Source organism: Cupressus sempervirens, unplaced genomic scaffold (assembly GCF_028749045.1).
Source record: "Cupressus sempervirens isolate cs-2001-9-10 unplaced genomic scaffold, ASM2874904v1 CseChr00c100005_01, whole genome shotgun sequence".
Lineage (NCBI taxonomy): Eukaryota > Viridiplantae > Streptophyta > Pinopsida > Cupressales > Cupressaceae > Cupressus > Cupressus sempervirens.
In genome coordinates, this window is record NW_028322203.1 from 1,951,540 (window position 1) to 1,973,795 (window position 22,256).

Below are 22,256 nucleotides of genomic sequence, written 5' to 3' on the forward strand. Positions count from 1 at the left end.
TGATGATGGATTCACATATTCTATTGGTTCAATTGTTGTTGCTGGAACATGGCTGTAGACATACATGCTTAGAAGGAATGAAATTCCTACATTTGAAGACTATTAGAAGCACACAAAATTCTCATATGTTCACATCTTATTATAGTAGAAAATGTGAAGTTGTTGAATCATCAAGAAACACCAAAAGTAAAAGAACTTTTTACTATTGATAATGCTGATAATAAATCCCTATTAGAGACCTAAATTAGAGAGAGGACCCTATAGTAACACCCAACTAGGTATATTTACTTCTTATGTTCTTTTGTTCATAATGATTCAGTGAACTAATGATTATCTTTTTTAATATGATTATTTACTGATATTTTCTATGATATTGGAATGTAGGTACATCATGAAGAGTATTCGTGCATGAAGATAAAAACTAAATAAGGAGTAGAATGATGAAAAATCTATTCTATTTTTGATAATACGTTTTTGACACTGATTTTTAGTAGTTGTGTATTGATGAAATAATGATGACACACTTGAGATATTGTAAATATAAACTTTTTGATTTAATGTAAGCAACAAGGATATTTTTACTTAATGTAATTAATGTGGAGGGACCTAAAAAATGATGTTTTTACTTAATCCTAACACCAAACTTGCAATGTGCCCAATGCCAAATACTCGAGGGAGCTAAAAAATAATGTTTTTACTTATTACTAACCCTAGTGACATCTTTTTTCTAATTGTAGAGATCTTGCAATGTTCACGACCATCTCATACCAAAGAGTCTCAAAGATGCTCTAAGTGCATTTGGAGATCAATTTTCTAAGGGCTGTAACTCGGAGCTCATGGAGGCTACCAATGAAATGCAAAATGTTATAAGATGGTAATATTAAGGACTATAATAACCAATCTCATTTCAGAGAGATAATGTTCTATTTGGATTTGGCACAATGGTCTTGCTCGATGCCAAAACTTGCAATGTGCCTTATTTCATTGGCGCATCACTATGTAACATTGAAACCACTAATCTTGGCACAAAACCTTCAGTGCCATTAGCATTGGATGGATGAGTGAACCCTAGTGACACCCTTGTTGTATCTACAAAGATCCTACAACATTTGTGACCTCCCCGTATCAAAAAGTCCCTAAGACACTTTAAGTGCATTTGGCTATTGGTCTTCTAAGGGTTGTAACTTAGAGCTCATAGGGCATATTGGTGAAAATTTGAATGCTACAGGATGGTGATGTCAAGATCTATAATAACCTATCCCATTTCAGAGAGATCACATTTTGTTTGGATTTGGCACAATGATCTTGTTCAATGCCAAAACTTGCAGTGTGCCTTAGTTCATTGGTGCATCACTATGTAGCTTTGGATGGGTGGTTGAACACTAGTGACACCCTTTTTCCAGCCATAGAGAGCCTACAAAGTTCATGGAAACCCGGTATTGAAGAGTCTCTAAGATTCTCTGAGTGCATTTGGAGATTGATCGAGGGTCATAACTCAGAGCTCATGGGGTCTATGGGTGAAATGTTGAATTCTATAAGATGGTCATGTTGAGGTATATAATAACCTATCTCATTTCAGAGAGATCACATTCTATTTAGATTTGGCACATCAATCTTGCTCGATGCCAAAACTTGCAGTGTGCCTCAGTTCATTGGTGCATCACTATGTAACTTTGAAACCATTTATCTTGGCATCAAATTGTCAGTGCCATTGGCTCTAGATGGGTGGGTGAACTCTAATGACACCTTTTTTGTGGCCACAGAGAGAATATAATGTTTGTGGCCACCTCATACCAAAGAGTCTCTAAGATGCTCTAAGTGCATTTGGAGATTGATCTTCTGAGGATCATAACTCGAAGATTGTAGGGGATATTGGTGAAACATCAAATACTACAAGATGGTTTATTTGATGCCTATAATAATCTATATTATTTTGGAGAGATGAGATTCCATTTGGATTTGGCATGATAATCTTGCTCGATGCCAAAACTTGTAATGCACTTTAGTTTATTAGTACATCACTACATAACTTTAAAATCACTAATCTTGGCATCAAATCATCAGCACCATTAGATCTAGATGTGAGGGTGAACCTTGGTGACACCTTTGTTTTGGCTACAAAGAGCCTACAATGTTCATGAGCACCCTATACCAAGTAGCCTTTAAGATGCTCTAAGTGCATTTGGAGATCAATCTTTTGAGGGTTGTAACTCAGAGGTCGCAGAGGATAGTGGTGAAATTTCAAATGATATAGGATGGTCATGTTGAGGTCTACAATAACCTATCTCATTTCAAAGAGATCAATTCAATTTTGATTTAACACAATGATCTCACTCGATGCCAAAACTTGTAGTGTGCCTTAGTTCATTGGTGCATCACTGTATAACTTTGAAACTAATGATCTTGGCATCAAATAGTCAACACCATTAGCTCAAAATGGGCAGGTGAACCCTGGTAAAACCCTTGTTCTAGGCACAAAAATCCTACAATGTTCACATCCACCCCATACCAAAGTGTTTGGAGATCGATCTTTTGAGGGTCATAACTCAGAGCTCATGGGGGCTATCGGTGAAATGTGGAATGCTACGTGATGGTCATGTTGAGGTCTACAATAATCTAGTGACACCCCTATTTTGACCATAGATCCCCTATAGTGTTTGTGACTAGTACATACTGAAACATCCAATAAGATGAAAGATGGGTTTCTAAGATTGAATTGGCCATGGAATGGGCTGATTGTAAACATCTTAAGGGTTTGTAGTGATCATTTCAAATTAAACATATATGATATAAACTTAAATCAAACATTGCATAAAAATTTGATAATAAAGGTTGTTAAAATGTTCTTCACAAATTATTAAATTTGAATGGAATATAACAAACATGATCAAAATGAATGATATTCCATAAACATGGACACTACACATGATCCACAATAAATTGAACAATACTATACTAAATTAATAGGTCTATCCTTGTGCACATAGATGAAAATAATAATAATCAAAATACATGTATTTATAGGAAAATTACACAAATATCAAATTTCATGTATCCATAGACAAATTACGTAAATATATATCAAAATACATAGATCTGTATACAAAATACAGCTAATCATACCATCAAAATGTGTATAATATCAATGTTTCTATATACAATGTGGTATATGCCATCTCAAGATGTCTCATGACATATCCTATGACAACTATACTATCTTATATTGTTGGTGGATCATCGAAATGCTACCTCTTCACTAAACTAGGTGGATTAGATGCCTCCTACATAAACAAAAAAGGAAAACCCAAAGCTAGAATACTAAATTTATACTATTCTATGTATCTAAAATTAAATTACTCAAATGCATAATGATCCTTTAAAATAATGAATATTTATAGTTTTAAATTTCATCATAAATACCTCTCACATCAACCTCCTATGAAGGTCAGGAGTCATCGCATATGTCCTCAACAATGCTTGAACCTCGTTGGTTGTGTCTTGTACATGTTCACGTATGGTTTTCGTATGGATCTACAACTTAAACTATAACATTATAATTCATAGCATACTAAGTTTTGAATATACCATCAAGAATTCAAACTAAAACTTACCTCTGTCAACTCCTCTAGATATAAGGGTTGTGTGAGAAAAGATACAAAACTCTGATGTCCAACCTCATGTGTACTAGGTGTTGCCTATGAGATACAAAAGCTTATTTTCTAATATCATGGAAATAAATTTTTGAATTTTTTTATGAAAATAAGGAAAATAACAAATAAATGATACTTATACATATGATGGGCTCTTGCTACAAATGGAAATGCCAAAGGGTCTATGATGTCGAATCTTTCCTAGACTCATCACTAGTAGCCACACCTTGTACAATAAAAAGTGTAGTTGAAATTTCATTAGCACAAACATTTTACAAGAATACATCAATAGTTAATCAATTTAAAAGTACCTAATTACCTTTCCTTTGTCAATGGGTTGTGCCTCACCCCTCGCACTCTACCCCCACTAATAGGTGATACTTGGAAGAAAAAAGAAAGATTAGAAACCATAAATGTTTCAATATCAAATAGAAAAATAGTTGAGAACATGACATAATGTACCATATATGTCTCAAGGCTAAATGAAATATCCGAGAGAGTGACATTATAAACTTGTTTGAGCTCCTCCTTGGTCATCAAGTAAACATGAATGAAGATCACATACATGTATAAGTCAGTATGGGTTAAAATTATTATATTATAAAGATTAAATTCAAATCACATATTTTGTAACAAAAAAATGTATACACTTACCGACATAGAAGGATCTTATGGCTCTATATGCCCCTCCTCTCTCACATCAGGGTCTGTAGTCTCTATAGGAACATCCATTGTATCATCCTCCTCAAATAGAAATTGATACTTAGAAAGATCACCAATGGGACCTAGACAAATATTTGTGCATGTCATGCAAGTGTGGGGCACACAAACATGTGATGATCTCACCAATGATGAACTTGTGCTAGCTTTATCAACACGAGGAGGCAACACTTACCTATGGATGGCTCTAATAGTTTTAGAGCTAGCCTCTGCAATGATATTTGGATGTTGCGCTAGAGGAGGGGGGAGACATTAGTAGGGGGGAAAAGAGTTCCAAGTTTATTCCACTGGGAAAAGGGTCTATCCTAAGGAGCTCCTCCTCCCACACCTATGTTGAGCCTCATGCTCTGGTATTTCACCTTGTGGCCCAACACAAATTCAATATATAGTTTTCTAATGAAATAGAATGACACCTCTAAGTTATTTTGTGGAGCTTTGTCTAAAACCATCCACCAATGATCCTAAAAGTTCACACACATAGCCTCATTTGTGCACCATTTAATTGATAATTTGGGCTTTGTGCAATCTACGTTTTAACCAATTTTTGGTTTCACAAAAAGGTTAACTATATCATCTTTACTTATGTTTAGGGCTACAACCTCATCATAGTCCAACCCATCATCAAACGTGGGATGCATTTTCTCACACCAGTGAAGAGCAACATTTTTTTTATCAGTTTGTGTCTGAATATTATCCACTATGGTGTTTAATGTGGATAACATGGGAGCCAATGTAGGTATAGTGTTATATGTGGTTTGAAAACCCCTTAGTTTGGTATGATTTTCTTGTATCAAATATTCAATTCAAAGAGGGTTTTGAGGGGGTAGAAGATCATTTGGTGGATGGTTTTGAGAGGGTAGTGGATCATTTGGTGGATGGTTTTGAGAGGGTAGTGGATCATTTGGTGGAGGGTTTTGAGGAACATTGTTTCATGGCTCAGTGTTATCAATATCATTTAGGTTAGCCATACTTATTAAATTACAAAGAATCCAAAAATTACTTTGTATTAATATTTTTAAATTAAAATAAAGAAAATAAGTAATTTCTATTAAAATAAATCTAATTTTGAATATAATTCAATGAAAACCATCAACTAAAAAATAATTATGTACTTGAATTGTACACCCATTTTTGTATCAGATACCAAAAATGGGGGAGGAAAAAAGGAAAACGATTTCTCTTGGGTTTTTTTTTTTTAAAATTTGAAGGTACGGGTTCTAGGTATCTGATCTCATATTAGATACCTAATATGATATTGAGTAGCCAAAAATGGATTTGATACTAAATAAGGGTTGATCTAACCTTTTTACTTTGGTATCAATATGGGTGAAAAAAAGTTAGAGCAGATTTTGAAACACTTCTAAACATTTTAAAACTACACTTTTTATACATTGCCATTTTTTGGCACACTATGATCTTGCACATACCTGGTACCCATTCACTACATCTACCTAGTACATAGGAATAAATACTATATACATAGCTCGCTCCATTGACCCAAGGAAGCATAATATCCAATAGGAGAAATCCCTCACCTAATATAGACAAGGGCACGAGGTGACAGGAAACTAAAAAGAATGGCCAAGAATAACTACATACCAAGGAACCAAGATCAAGATACAAAAAAATTACATACTAGTGTCGTTACGTGATCACACTCTGGACATAAATCATGAGGATAATGTTGTGGAAGGATCACTTACCTAACAAAACTAGATGGAAAACAAAAGAGAACATCAACCCCCTAACCCCCGTGATACTTTAGCAATAGTGCATGTACTTGTAATAAGAATCAGATGACAGATCCCTAGAAAATAGATAAAAAATGACACTTTATCTCAGTGCAATTGAATAAACATGCTTACAAAAGATGTCAAAAAAGATGAAAAGAGACACAAGGTTGGTACAACAAAAAGTACATCTCAAGATGAGTCATCCCATTTAACACAAATGATCCTTGAACCTGAAAAATCCAAGATATCCACCTGAGTGAAAAATATAAAAACTAAATATAATGAACCTAGAGTAGAATTTGGAAAAATTAACATCACTAGAAAGAGCATAGAATAGGCTTTTCATAGATATAAAGTTTTTGAAACATGGAGGTCAGATGATAAAGATATGTTCCCCTAGAATATATAAAAGAATACTTAACTTTGACTACACAAAATGACAATCAAATAATATCAAAATCCAAAATGCCTATACCAACATGATGGGCTTGGAAATAACTTTCTGGCAATATCTCATTTTTAAAAAATGGAGTTCGTATGTGCAAGATATGAGCAAAAAATTGAAGGTTGCTCTGAAAGGGTTCGAAGGGCATGCATGAGTGATGATGCAGTATTGATGTCATTATTTTATAGCATTAAATTTGATGGCTATATAACCAACATTGTATAAATATAGGCCCTGGCTAGAAAATGGTGGCTGGAAAAACTAGGCTCACTAAGAAAAAAATTTGTTGCTGGGATTAAATTTTGTCCATCGGAAAGAACTAGCCATAGTTGTCCACTGGAAAGAACTAGCCATTGTAAAACATAAATCGGTGGCCAATTTTTTCTCATTCATTGATAAATGATGTTGGTAGCCAAAAAATAGTGGTGGCTATCAGGTGGGACCTGAGCGGTGATGGTGCATCAACATGCTATCAATGGAGGTGGCATATTAGTCAAGAGTAGGTGGCATCCAGATGATAGAGGGTTGCATGGTAGTTAGAGGAAGGTGGGTTGCCGAGTAGATGAAAATGCACTTCAAAAGGAGGCCATGAATTCATGTAGAGCCTATGGTACTACAACCCCCTTTCAATTTTTTTTTTTTTTCTAAAAAGAAAAAGCCCCCTCCCCCCACCCCCATAAATATTATTATTATTTTGATAAAAAACAAAAAAAGTGAATGCCTCCTTTTTTGAAAAATAATCAATGCCACATTATTTTTTGAGTGACTGTCTCATGATGCATGTCTAAGGCCTTGGGATAAATTTTTTGCCTTAAATTTTAACTATGGCCAAATGAGATGTGTCATATATGAAAATGAGGATTTTTGGGTGCTACAAACCAAACAACAAGGTTCGTTTGGACTCAACGCACTCCAAAAAACAAGAACCCTCCAAATCCCAATTAAAGGGCCTCTGAAACCTTCAAACCATTGAAGCTCCAAAAACCTCTTCAAAATCGGAACAAGTAGTAGCTTATCTACACTTTCATACCATGTATGAATATGGATCTGATACAATGTAAGAACTACATAGACTTGATACTATGTAGAAGTTAAGAAAAAAAACTTTACAGAACCCAAATGATCAACTACAAACAAAGAACTTGTTACAAAGATGAGTGAAGCAAAAAGAAATAAGTTGCTCTAAAAAAGAAAGATATATTTCAGAGAATGAAAATGAGGAATGATTTCATAATGAGAAAAGATTTCTCAAGCTACAAAATACAAGAGAGATCAAATCCTTATAAAAGAAGAGATCATGCAACCCTAAAGTAACAATAAAGGGGAAATAATATTTAATAATATAAGTAATTATTAAATGTAAACTATGCATAAAGGAAATTATTAAGAAGTGAGAAAATGTAAATAACCTTTTACTTTAACAATTTGCAATCCAAATCGAGGTAAGGTTTTAGAGGTTAGGTTACTCTTACGGGGATGCAACTCATTGTTTTGACCATTGAGTTTTGGAAGATTTTAAGTTTTTTGGATGTGGCAACTTTTATTACCAACAACTTAATGGAATTAGTCTCATAGGGTGAAGCACCATGTCTTCACTAGAGGTGACCCATCCTAATATTGATCCAACTCAAACCTACATAGCTATATATTTTCCTCCAAAGTTTATAATTCTAAAAAATCCTAAAAATAGTAATAAAAAATTAAAAATAAATTAAAATTTTAAATTGCTAGACCACATTCTTTGAATGTCAATCAATAGTAAATTTCCATTAATGTGATTACTCTCAAATTTCTCTATTCTTGAACATAGTCCAATAGCTAGAAAAAGTATAATGCAAATCTTTGATTGTAAGTCTTAGCAATACATATATGCAATAAAAAATAAATTAACCAACCTTTCATCATATATCTCATGAAAAGCTTATATTGTTTGAGATGGTAGAACTTACTTTCAAACCAATAGGACCAACAAATATTGACTTCTTGTCTTTTTAGTGAGAAGGCAATGAGGACACCCCTTACCCATGCATTGCTTTCATATAGTCTACTATTTATCATATTTTCTCATTACCAAAGTATTGATCACCAAAACATCAATAATTACAATTAAGTGTCAAGAATTATTGCAATCACAACAATCTTTGAAGATCCATTCACTGATGGATGTAAGGATAGAAAGGAACTGTGTTAGATAATGATATATGCATTGAACTAGAAATGGAACCAATTTGCTAAATAACTTGTTGGATTTTTTGGAGAGTATTTCTAAGTGTTTTTTTAAATAATTTTGAATGCATTTCTAAAGGTCCAGCCTTCTTGTATAGTTTAAGTGATGCCCTAGATATTGAATAAATAAAATCTTTTATTGTGTTTGATTAAAAAAATATTTTGTTAGGAGCCATGCCACACATCCATACAAGAGGTGATGGAAGACAATATGTTATGAGATGGCCTTGCTCACATTAGAATGTGGTTTGCATATGGTAGGAGTAGATGTGTGAGGTAGACAATGTTGCAAGAAACACAACATGAGATAAGACCCTTTTGACAAATTCATGGCAGCCGATTAAAAAATGGTTATCAAATTGAGACTGAAGTCCAATTTTGTTTAACTCTCTAGCATAGTCCTTTGACAATGCACATAATGGCCATCAACAAGAAGAATTGTGTGCAAATGAAGTGTCTTGAGTTTTTTGTTAGAGAAAGGAGGGGAAATTTCTGTGATCTCTCTTGAATAAGAGATATTGGTACTTCTATAAAAAGTGTACCTTGTGGTATATAAAACCCAACACAACAATGATGGCAATTTTGTACAATGGAAATTGTATAGATTTAGTTTCAGAGTTCACTTAGAATCAAGAAGTAGTATGTTGGATGATGATGCATGGTGAAATTACTACTATCGAGTATGTAGTTGAGGGTTTGAGAGCATGTTTCTAATTTTTTTATAATGATTTTAGTAAACTTTCATAAATAATAACTAGATATTTTTAGAAGATTTATTTTTTAGTCATGCAAGAAAACATTTTTTTTAAGAGAGTGAACCTCAATAAGAATTTGATATCTTGTATACTTTATATAAATAAAGATATAACCTTTGTATTGAAGTGTGAGTGGTGGATACTAAATAAATAAAAAGTTTGTTGGGAATAAATAAAATAGTTTGTATAAATAAGTAATAATGACATCAATTTCAAACAATTTTAGAATTATTATCTAAGATCTTTCATATAATTATTTAATTTTGGAACTATTGGTAACTTAGAAGAATATAACAATAAGCACGTTATTGCTCACCAAAATATTCTACAAGACCCTTGCTAGAAAACTATTCTAAGCTACCCTCCTCAAAACTATAAAATCTAAAAGCTTGGCTCCTGGATCGTTGAAATCATGAAAGCTTGGCTCCTTTGAAGTGTAAACACAAGGAATGAAGATTACAAATGTTTTAAATTTAAATAGTTAATGGATTGATAAAGCTTGTAATTTCACACATGCTTCCAAGGAATGTAATGAAATTCATAACATCTCAACTACCTATACTCACCAATAAATAAATCTTATAAAACCTTGTTTTAACCATAGTCAACAATATGATCCAATAACTTAATAGGGAAGACAAAGTTGTCAATGCACTATCGAGGGAAGCAAGTAGTTGATAGTTAAGATAGTTGAAAGAAAAAATATCTACACAAGTAAACATAAATAAATTCAAATTTCCAATAATCACTTGGTACTTAATCAAATTTCCAATATTTTATGAGTGCAAACATCTAGATTTTTCTAAAATATTTAGTGGATGACTACCTTCTCTAAATATATTTTAGAGCTATATCATTAGATATTTTTAATGAATAATAAAGAACTAATCATCAATATCAACTGACTAAATGCCTATAACTAAACTTAGATTACCAATTCTATGTAATGATTGCACTTCAAAATAAGAGTGACATCAATAATCTTCATAAAAAGTGGAAAAATCTATAAGAGTCAAGGTCATTATAGAGATTGCCTAGTCAATAAATATAATTTCTATTTAATTAATAGAATAAATACAAGCATGGAAAAAGAGAAAGAAAACAAAAAAAAAACATATTCTATATTTAGAAATAACAATTTTTAGCAAGATCTAACAACTGACTAACCACTATATGTAAGAGACTCTAAAACTAGCACTTGTACATGTAAGAGGTTCGAGGGATAAGCTCGTAGAGTATTTTATAAATATTATCATTGTATGAAATTGCATAGATCACTAAAGGGTTCAACATAATTTTATTATGATATATAAGATTTTTGGTCATGAAACAATAATGGCTAGGGTGGTCCAAAAGTGCTTAACAACAATGATATATTTGAAGCTGAATATCAATATAATTCTAAATTGCCATTAGAAGCATGCATAATGTTTGATAGAAGCATTGTATGTAAGTAAAAGTAAGTGTGCCAAATTTGATAGTACAATATTTTTTTATGGGTAAAACTTGTAGGATTTCTCATAAAATTTGAGCAGTGCAGTTATTTAGAGTTCATTAGTAAATCTTATGCATGACAAGTCAAAATGACTTTGTTCATCTCTTTGCTATAGCTAGTGAACCTATAAAAGAGAAGTAGATAAAATTGTCAACAAAAAAATGACATTCTTAGTTTAGGAAATTAAAGAAAGGAAAAGTGTATTGATCTAACTCTCTTAAATTCACTTCCTTCATTTAGAGCTCTTTGTGTGTCCTATGGTGCTTCCACTTTGGTGTCTCGAGTGAGGATGTAAAGTTTTTTTAGATATAACTAAGACCATGGCCATGCCGGTAGTAGTAATCTAGCCATGAAATTCATTGTGGCTAGATGCCCCATGCTCCATGCTCATACCATACATCATCTGACTAGATGTTCCATGCCCCATGCTCATACCAGAGCATCATTTGGCTAGATGTCCCATGCTCCATGCTCATACCATAGCATCATTCAGTTGGATGTCCCATGCCCCATGCTCATATCATAGCATTATCAGTCTATCTCTTGGTCACTTTTGTGTTATCTCTTGCTCACTTCCATCAGTATAATTAACAATAGATGTCAAATCGTCACATAATTTTGAAAAATGATTAATTAATGACTGTTATTATAAATTTTTTACTCCAAAATTAATGGGACTAGAGATAAATATAATGAGTCAAATTTAATGACCTATCATATGTTAAAATTTATTTAATTTAATTATTTTTAATATTTATAGTACATTTTTTTAGTTGGTGTCTTTTAAATTTTAAATTTATATAAATTATAACTTTTTTTGGATATTTTATTAAATTTGAATATTTTAAATAAGTTAATATAAATTTTTAGTTTTTAAAATATATACTATTTTTTTTTATGAAAATAGATGAAGCCATTGTATTTTATTATAAACTACTTCAAGAGACTCCAAGAGGAAAGAAGTAGTAAAGAAAACCTCTCTTTGTGGCCGAATGAACAATATATATTTAATGAGAAACAACCAAAATCTGCCCAAAAAACAAATCATGAGCATATTCAAAACCAAAATACTACAGGAGTAGCCTAAAACCCCCTAGCATTCTGTTAGATACTAAATGAAGAGACTGCTTATAATGCCCTACCAAGGGATCGAAAAGAATTAACCTAAAGTTTTACTAAGTTTGCCAAATATTTAAAAAAAGAAAGAAAGAATAACATACACGTCTAACATACAGTAGTGGAAGCAATAACATACAATCATACATAAGAAAACATAACATATTACATTCCTTAAGGATCCCATGATGTTAAGTCACATTTAAATTTAATTAATACTAGTCTAATAAGTAACACATCCATATGAAAGCACAACTACAAGTCCATTCCACTTAAATAATATACATTTGTTCTGAATACCACTTGGCAATAAAATTTTGAATGCCCAATCATCCATTGTACATGACACAGGGTATGAAAGGCTAAAAGAATATTCATTTATAAAAATAGATTACATCATCCCTTTCGGATCCACGATACAAAGTACAATACAATAAATGAAACCATCCATCACAAAGATATAACTATCCATCATAAAGATACAACCATCCATCATAATACATAGGGATAGAAAGAATGGAAATGTGGACAAAGAAACTCCAACCATGGGATCTATTGGCATTATGATTATTTTTGTCATTAGTGACAACACTTACTCAATTATGAATGCTTACCGAGCATCCAGTGGTTACCTTGTAAGCTTAGCAGTTATGCAGTTTACACTGAGCATTCCTGAAGCTACCGAGTAAATACAAGCAATGTGAAGAACAATGGTGTCTACCAAACATTAAGTTTGTGTCATGAAGATTTAGTGTAAATTGAGCGTTGAAAGAAGTAGTGTTTACCAAGTGAAGCATGGTAAACTCAGTGTATAGTATCTACAGAGTGACACTACATCTACTAAGTCACCAGTGGTTACTGAGTTCAGAACTACATCAAGTGATTAGTATGGACCAAGCCTTCACTTCTACCAAGTGCATGATGATGTTGAGTAATGCAGTGGATGTCATGTATCAGAAGGTCATTGAGTCACTTCAGTAAACTTGAGTTATTTACTGTTGGGCTAACTTTGTAATATATTTGTTCACTTGTATTTTGGCCGACCTTGCAATTTTGTAAATTTGAAAGGTATATATATGAAAGGAATAGCGAAGTAATGTGAAGAAATTTTGAAAAGTATCTATGAAGGATTTTCAATAGTAGTTCAAGGAATGCATCAAGGTCAATACAGAGGTAGAAAAGTTATATTCATCACATAAGGTGATCAGTGCATAAAGGATCTTATCAACAATTAGTTGTAAGTAGATCCACTGCTTCATCTTAATAGGTGAATCAATTTTCTAAATCCTCTAACAAGGTAGCCTTAACAGTCTCTATATAAATCTCCTGACTGAGTACATACTTCATTGTATGTTTGTAAATCCTCTAACAAGGTGGACCTAGCAGTCCTTTGTGCTCCTAATCGGGCAAATCACCAGAAGTGGTTAATGTAAGCCTTAATAGGCCAACTTTATGTTGTAGTATTGAAGTTTTGTGGGTATCATCCCCACCCCAATTTTACTTTCTATTTGAAAGGTTTTTGGGTCACCAAAATATTGTGTTCTTTTGTGTAATGAATGTTTTATGTTTTAGATCTAATGCATGTAGTAGCATAGATGGATGTGTGGTAAATTAATGAAAATTTTTAAGGTTACTAATTCACCCCTCCCCTCTTAGTAACCTGTCATATCTTGAATATTTCCAACAATTGGTATCAGAGCTTTGTGGTTCTTAGGATAAAAGTTTGGCAGCTTGAGCAAAGATCTAAAAGACAAATGGAGATATTTAGACTTGACAAGGCAATTGAAAATGAAAAGCTAGATCTAGAGATGGCCATAGCTCAACTCAAAGAAGCAAAGGAGCATCTTTCCCAATCCCTAAAAAGAAGGAAGGAACTTGCAAGACAAATGGATGACCATCAGTATTTTGAAGAAAAGATTGAAGACCTTTTACCATCAAGTAGCTCAGATGAAGCTAATGAGGCAATCAATGAACTCCTAGCAAAGAATGGCTCTCTACAGGAAGAAGTCAGAAAACTTAAAAGAGAACAAGAAATCCAATCAATCAGGCTATTTAAAATTTTGGAACAAAGAAATAACGCAAATGAAGACTTGGAGGCAAGAAATAATCAATCCAATCAACATGAAGAGCTCATTGATCAAATCTCTAGAGCAAATGAAGAAATCAAGATTCTCAAAGCACATAATGAAAGAATAAGAAGTGATCTAAATTGTGAAAGGAAAATTAATGAAAGAATATTGAGAGAACTGAGATGTGAAAAGAAAATTGTTGAAAAATTAAAGAATAAGCTAAATACTAAAACAAAAATCAATGAAAGAATGTTGAAATCACAAGAAGACATGAATCAACTAATTTAGAAAAATGAGCAGAATCTTCATAAGCAAAAAGGTAAAGTAAGACTTGGATACAATGAAGAACAAGGTGAATCTTCCAAGAAAGGTGCAAAAAGGAATCTAAAACCCTCATACAATCATTGTGGGAAAATTGGTCATACATCAAACAAATGCTGGAGCAATGGAAAAGGAAAATTCAATGGAAAGTGCTATAACTGTAATCGGCATGGTCACAAAGCCAATGAATGCAAGGAGAAACCAAAATTTGAAGGTAATTGTCACAAATGTAAGAAGCATGGTCATAAGGAATCTCAATGCAAATCCAAATCATTCAATCCAACTAAACAACTTGTAAAGGAAATATTTGGATGGGACTACAATACTTGGTGTAGATGTCATTATTGTGGAGAATATGGAAACACTGGTATAAATTGTGCAAGGCATCACCTAAGGAAGAAGGACACTACTATAAGGTGTTACATATGCACTGAACTTGGTCATATAGCTAAAAATTGCATGAATATAGAAAAAATTGAAGATGAAAAGAAAGCAAGGGCTGACAACATAAGGAAACAAATGAAGCAGCAATGGATTCCTAAATCCACTGAAGATACAAGCTCAAATCATGGAAGTGAAGTCACTTAAGAAGTGGGTGACTCCATCCCCTCAAACTAAATTCTTAAGAATGTGTTGGAGCTATACTCAATAAGGAAATCATAAGCAGTTCCAAGAAATATGAGGAATGTAAATGATCCAATCAATATTACAGATACACCAGGATCATAGAAAGGTTATCTTTCACCGATTGCATCAGACTCCACCGAGGAAAGTGGTTAAAGAACTTACCGAGCAAGGTCAGGAGTAAAAGGAATTTGGTTTGTCTACCGAGTTGATACTCTTGTCGAGTTAGGTTAGTGGATTATAGTTTGTCATGCACTACAACAGTATGGTACCTAGCATTAATGGTGAACTTTTTATCAAAATGGGAAAATTAAACTTCATTTTTCATCATATCCTTAGAACAAAGAGATTCCTAGGTGTATTCAAGAAATTTCAAGTGATTTTGAGCAAATTTACAGTTAGGGAATTTATTCAAAGATTTCCATCACTTACCAAGTAGCAATGACATCCAAAAGCACCAACACCAACAAGACAAAAAGAGGATCAAAGATGTTGGTCAAGGGTGTAGGATGGAAAGCACCAAATTTCAAGTTAGTTCCTGTAGTGGCAAAGGCACTCGACCCTAATGGCACACAACCACAAATTCCACCAAAGGTACTTCTGATTAATGATATCCAAACTCATTTTAAATGTTCAATTCAAGAGATAGGAACCCTAGAAATGGATAGTGCTTTAGAAGAAATGCATGTTGATGGGTCATTGAAACTCGAGCACAAGCATTTGGAAACAAAAGGGTTGACTCACATATCACACCTACCAAGAAGATTTTAGATAAAATGGATTAGGTATATTCTTAGCCATGTTCACAATGGTTAGTTATGGTTGGAGTGGCCTGTATTCATCACCAAAAAGATGATTCACAAGATTACTGGCCTTCCCATTCTGAGGAAAGATAAATCCACCAAAACCCTAGGTCAGGATGAACTCCAAAAGAAAACCCTAGCTGAGTGGGATGGTAGAGGCTTAAAAATTAGCACTGTTATCGATATAGAGCTGAGGTTCAAAATTCATGTAATTGCTCACAAGATTTACAATTCTAGTCATTTGAACAGTGTGCCACGTGAGGCAGTAGACTTAGCATTCAAAGTTGTGAAGAAAAACTTGTAATATGACTTGTAAGAGCTACTACTAAGGAAACTAAACAAGAATATGGATAGCATCAAGTCATCAAAGAACAATCCTTGCAAATTCAGTTCTTTGTTAACATGTCTCTTCTTTTATGTGAAAAAATTCTTTCCTTCCAAAGGTTTTTTCATATGGAGAAAGCATGTTCCCATTTTGTATTAGATAAATGAGTTTATAGTAGAAATGGGTGTAAAATTCGACATTATAATGGATAATTATTTTGAAGACTTCAAAGAAAGGATGAAAAACAAGTTTAGGATTCCTCCTAATTGTTGAGGACTACAAAGATGATGTACATTTCATGGTAGACTACGATAGAGTATACATTAGGCAGTTAGGACCTGAGTTGCATGGGTGAAACCTCTCCCTTATGAGGTAAAAATTGATGAAACCAAGGACATCATTGAAGCACTAGTAAATGAGCCTATAGATCCCAAGAAACCAATTTTTGGTACTTATGATGAGGCAAAAGCCAGGATTGAATTAGAAATCAAGCTACCTCAAGCAATCAACAAAGGTAAGAGAAAGATTTATAATGCTAAGTTTCTGGATTAGATTGTGTAGATATTTTTCATCAATGTTTCGAATCACACTACATGATCCATCATCAGGATGAGAGAGAAAGAGGTGTCAAACAATGTGTAAATCTGATTGCATTAAGAGAAAGATTGCTAAGATGAAAACTATCACTGATCCCTTAATGCTTACTGAGTGAAAAGGAGAGGATGAAGAAGAGGATCAAGAACAAGACAATGAAGAGCAAGAATTAGAAAAAGAGGTAGAGCTAGCAAAGAAGAAAGGGAGGCTCATCATTACTAAAACCCCAAAGGCCTCCACAACTATTTTTACCAGGAGAGGTAAAGGAAAAAATAATGATGAAGTAGTATTCAACAAGCCCCAACTTACCTTCCAAGAAAGGTTGAAACAGATGGAAGAAGGAGCTGGCATCGAAAACTTCAAAGCTTTAAAGATTGAAACTAGAATTGATCTAGAGAAGATGTAGATTAAGGAGATAGTACTCACCGAAATGGGAAAGTGGAAGTATTCCCCAGACTTGATTGCTCCTTAGATCTCAAAAGAATTATTAGTAATACTACAACCAAGGTGGGAATCAGTCACACAAACACCAAAAGACATCTATGAACAATCCTTAAAGAATCTATTACCAAATCTCACTGAGGTAGAAGTAAAGCCAGCCATGAAGAATAATGAAGGTAAAATGATGATTAGATTTCAAACATGTTTGATTCTAATTAAGGACATTGAGCATGTTGTAAGAGATTCAACAAACATGTGGAAGAATATCTATCATCTGCATAAGCCTAGTGATGATCTAGTTGTGATCAAGGATGATGATGGTGACAGTGATGATGAAGATGACAACATTCCATGTGCTACTATTGATATTGGAGATTATTAGGCACTAAGGGTTGATGATCAAGAGAAAGGGGAAGAATCTAAAGAGGAAGACAAGGAAGAAGATGACCTAATGAAGATTGCAGCATAAGTCATTGCTTCCCTTCCTCACTCTCCACCTAAGCCAAAAACATCATCAAGGCTGGAGACAACTTCAACAGGATTGATTGCATCTACATTAGAAATATCATCTGCTCCTGCCACCCCAGAGCTCCAAGCATCTTCTATGGAAGTATCGGTTACTTCATCTACCAAGCGGTAGCTCTCTTCATCAACACCTGAGCAATCAATCATGGGATCATCAACTGTGCCAACTTCTTTTGCTCCATGTACAGTGAGTTTGACAACCCATTCTACAATTTTTTCTACCACAGCTCTGACTGCACCAATCTCTATTAGTACTTCAATTATAAATATTCCAGCCTATACATTACCTATTGGTACATCATTTTTGGGAAGCACATCAATTTTGGATATAGTTGGTACTTCTCTCAGTTTTCCTCCAGTTGGACCAATTCAAGTTTTTTCTACTAGTCCATCTAGATCAACTATTGTTTCTATTTCTAAATCCAAGGAAGTAAGCACTGAAGTAAAACCTAAGACTCCTCTAAAAATTCTGCTTACTAGTAAGAAAATTGATGAAGATTTAGACTTGGATAAAGAAATTATTATTCCCAAGATAGATTTAGACACCGCCTCAGCCAATGAAATGAGAATGGTCAGTCAGCTTTTGGAGCTAAAGGCAAGGCAGAAGCAACTAAGAGAAGAGAGGGATAGAGAATAGACAATAATTGAGAATGCCAAAAATATATTTACTAAAGCTATTAATGTTGATGTTGATCCATCTCAACACATTTTTTTACAATTAGAAGAGGCTGTAAATAAGTTCAATGAGGACACCTCTGGGCAAGAGAAGTTCAGTGAAAAGGTAGAGAAGAAATTTGACAATAATGTGCTTAAGCACATTGCTCAGCACATTGTAATAAAGCGGGTAGAATTATCCTCAATTTTGAGAAACCCTGAGCAGTCTTTTACAAATGTAACATTACTTTTTGGCAAGCTTTGTGATGTTACCGAGTACACCAAGGATGTTAAAGAAAAATTAAATAAGATAGATGTGGAAATGAAGGCTAGTGCTCAAAAGTTATAGCTTGACCATAGTTCAAGCTCTTCACATCACATGAAGGTGAAATTTTTGTCAGAAATGTAGGCAGAATTACTTAGAGAAGAAGTCGGGATCAGATCTACACTAATTGATATCCATAATATGATCCTTCCAGTCATGGACTAAATGCAGAAACATATTGCCTATTCAAAAATATTGATTCAAGACAACAATTTTTCTATAACAGATCATATAATTGAACTTTCTACAGAAGTTCAAATGGCTCTCTCTACTTGCAAAATTTTGCAAGATAATTGGGATAAGACATTATTTCTTATTCTCAAGGTACACTCCAAATTTCTCTCACATTTTAGTGTCTCTATTTGAATTTATTGTATATATTCTTTGGCATTATTGTCAAAAAGTGGGAGTATGAGACGAACAAGAGAAGAGAGCAAGGGGAGTCAAAGAGACATTGTGGAGAAATAAAAATAAATTGACATTTGTATAGATAAAAGCTATGCATGCCATATGTATGGGGGACATATGTAAGATATGTATATAGCAGATTTACAAAGATCAATTTTGGTAAATCAAAATTAGAATGTTAGTTAACATAAGTTTTGGTTCATAAGTGTTTTTGTCACTAATGCCAAAGGGGGAGATTGTTGGCATTATGATTATTTTTGTCATTAGTGACAACACTTACTCAATTCTAAATGCTTACCGAGCATCCAGTGGTTACCTTGTAAGCTTAGCAGTTATGTAGTGTACACTGAGCATTCCTGAAGCTACCAAGTAAATACAAGAAATGTGAAGACCAGCAGTGTCTATCGAGTTTCTCAATGTCTACCAAGCAGTAAGTTTGTGTCATGGAGATTTAGTGTAAACTGAGTGTTGAAAGAAGAAGTGTTTACCGAGTGAAGCAAGGTAAACTCAGTGTGCAGTATCTACCAAGTGACACCACATCTACCGAGTCACTAGTGGTTACCAAGTTCAGAACTGCATCAAGTGATTAGTATGGACTGAGCCTTTACTTCTACTGAGTGCATGATGATGCTGAGTAATGCAGTGGATGTCATGTATCAGAAGGTCATCGAGTCAATTCAGTGAACCTGAGTTATTTACTGTTGGGCTAACTTTGTAACATATTTGTTCACTTGTATTTTGTCGACCTTGCAATTTTGTAAATTTGAAAGGTATATATATGAAAGGAATAGAAAAGTAATGTGAAGAAATTTTGAAAAGTATCTATGAAGGATTTTCAATAGCAGTTCAAGGAATACAGCAAGGTCAATACAGAGGCAGAAAAGTTATATTCATCACATAAGGTGATCAATGCATAAAGGATCTTATCAACAATCAGTTGTAAGTAGATCCACTACTTCATCTTAATAGGTGAATCAATTTTCTAAATCCTCTAACAAGGTAGACTTAAAAATCTCTATATAAATCTCCTAAATGAGTACATACTTCATTGTATGTTTGTAAATCCTCTAAGAAGGTGGACCTAGCAGTCCTTTGTTCTCCTAACAGGGCAGATCACCAGAAGTGGTCAATGTAAGCCTTAATAGGCCAACTTTATGCTACAGTATTGAAGTTTTGTGGGTATCATCCCCACCCCAGTTTTACTTTCTATTTGGAAGGTTTCTGGGTCACCAAAATATTGTGTTCTTTTGTGTAATGAATGTTTTATGTTTTAGATCTAATGCATGCAGTAGCATAGATTGATGTGTGGTAAATTAATGAAAAGTTTTAAGGTTACTGATTCACCCCTCCCCTCTTAGTAACCTGTCATATCTTGAATATTTCCAACAGGTATCAATAGACGGATCTCAATGGTAAGAGTAAAAAACACTACCACCCGACCATGTGGTAACCCAAAAAGGCCCACTCGCATCGAGCTAAGGAGATAGTCTCAAGTCCCAAAGAGGAGAGCAATCCAAATATCAAAAGAAATCTCTAAGTCTAGGAAACCCTAAAAGTAATCGAACTCAAAGGTTCCAAGATAAATATACATTTACACCTAGAGGCACACAAAGACACATAGGGAATCTACTATGTAAGTAGGCAAGTGAATGCTAGAGTTACCTTGGCAGTCTCTTAGGACCCCAACCCCCTAGTAACCCTATGTGGCACTAGTATCCTCTTGTATTAACAAGACATTCTAATGATGCATGGTCACAACCAAGCATTCTCTCTACTCCCATCTTAGTCAATACTAGCACTTGAGGCATGGGCAAGAACATACAAAGACTCTTATTAGGTTCATTTTACTCTCATTTAGTGTAATGTTTTCACTTACTAAACAACTTACAATGGGTTATCTTGGTAGCCACTTAGGGCCTCGACCTCCATTGCAAGCCACTTCTTTACATTACATATAGATAACCTACCCTAAGCTCATGAAATTACAAATCAAAGAATCATAGCATATCACCTCAATCCTATACAAGTGATTGGAAAGCATGAAAAGATAAATCACAATAACCCATCAGTTCTCTACAAGCAACTAGAAAGTGTCCCAAAAATATTGATCGAAGACTCATAAATGATTAAGTCAAATATATCATAGCATTCATCTTGCTATCCCACAATGACACTGAAAACGATAACCAACAGTATAATCACACTCATCATAGAGCATACCAACACATTACCATGGATGAGTTTAAAAGATCAAGATCAAATCAACATAATACCACAATCACAACTCCCAAGCCTCTGGTAGACATCCTAAAATTGGTCAACACTCTAGTCAACCCAAACCCAAAACATAGATAACATACAGATAACAAAGTGTAGGTTTCATAGTTTGGTTTGATTTTGAAAACATATTGTTGAGTTAAATGTAAGGTTTTCAATTTTCCTTTCAATGTATGTTTCAAATAGATGAGGTTCACAGGTTTACCCTTACTAATTAACCCATTCTTATATTCAAATAAAATATAAAATTACCCCTATTTGATTTTAAGTCAATTTTCTAAAATACACTAAGGGTAATCATTTATTTAAATTATTAAAATAATAACTATTGATCTTTTAATAAAAATAATTTCAGTTTTATTAAAGTTAATATCATTATTATTAAAAGAAATCTAAAATCTATTAAATATCTCCATTTATTAATTAAACTTAATTAAATTTCATTAAATTAAATTAATTAATAATTGTATAAAATAATAACTATATTAATATTTTTATTAATAAATAATAACTAACAAAATTATTAATGGTTTACTATATGTAAATATATTAATTTTTTTATTATTAATTAATATTAATTAATAATAAAATTTTCATACAAAAAGTATACGTATATATATATATATATATATATATATATATATATATATATATATATATATATATATATATATATATATATATATATATATATATATATATATATATATATATAACAACTATCAGCTATCCCATAAAGGGAGGCTGTCG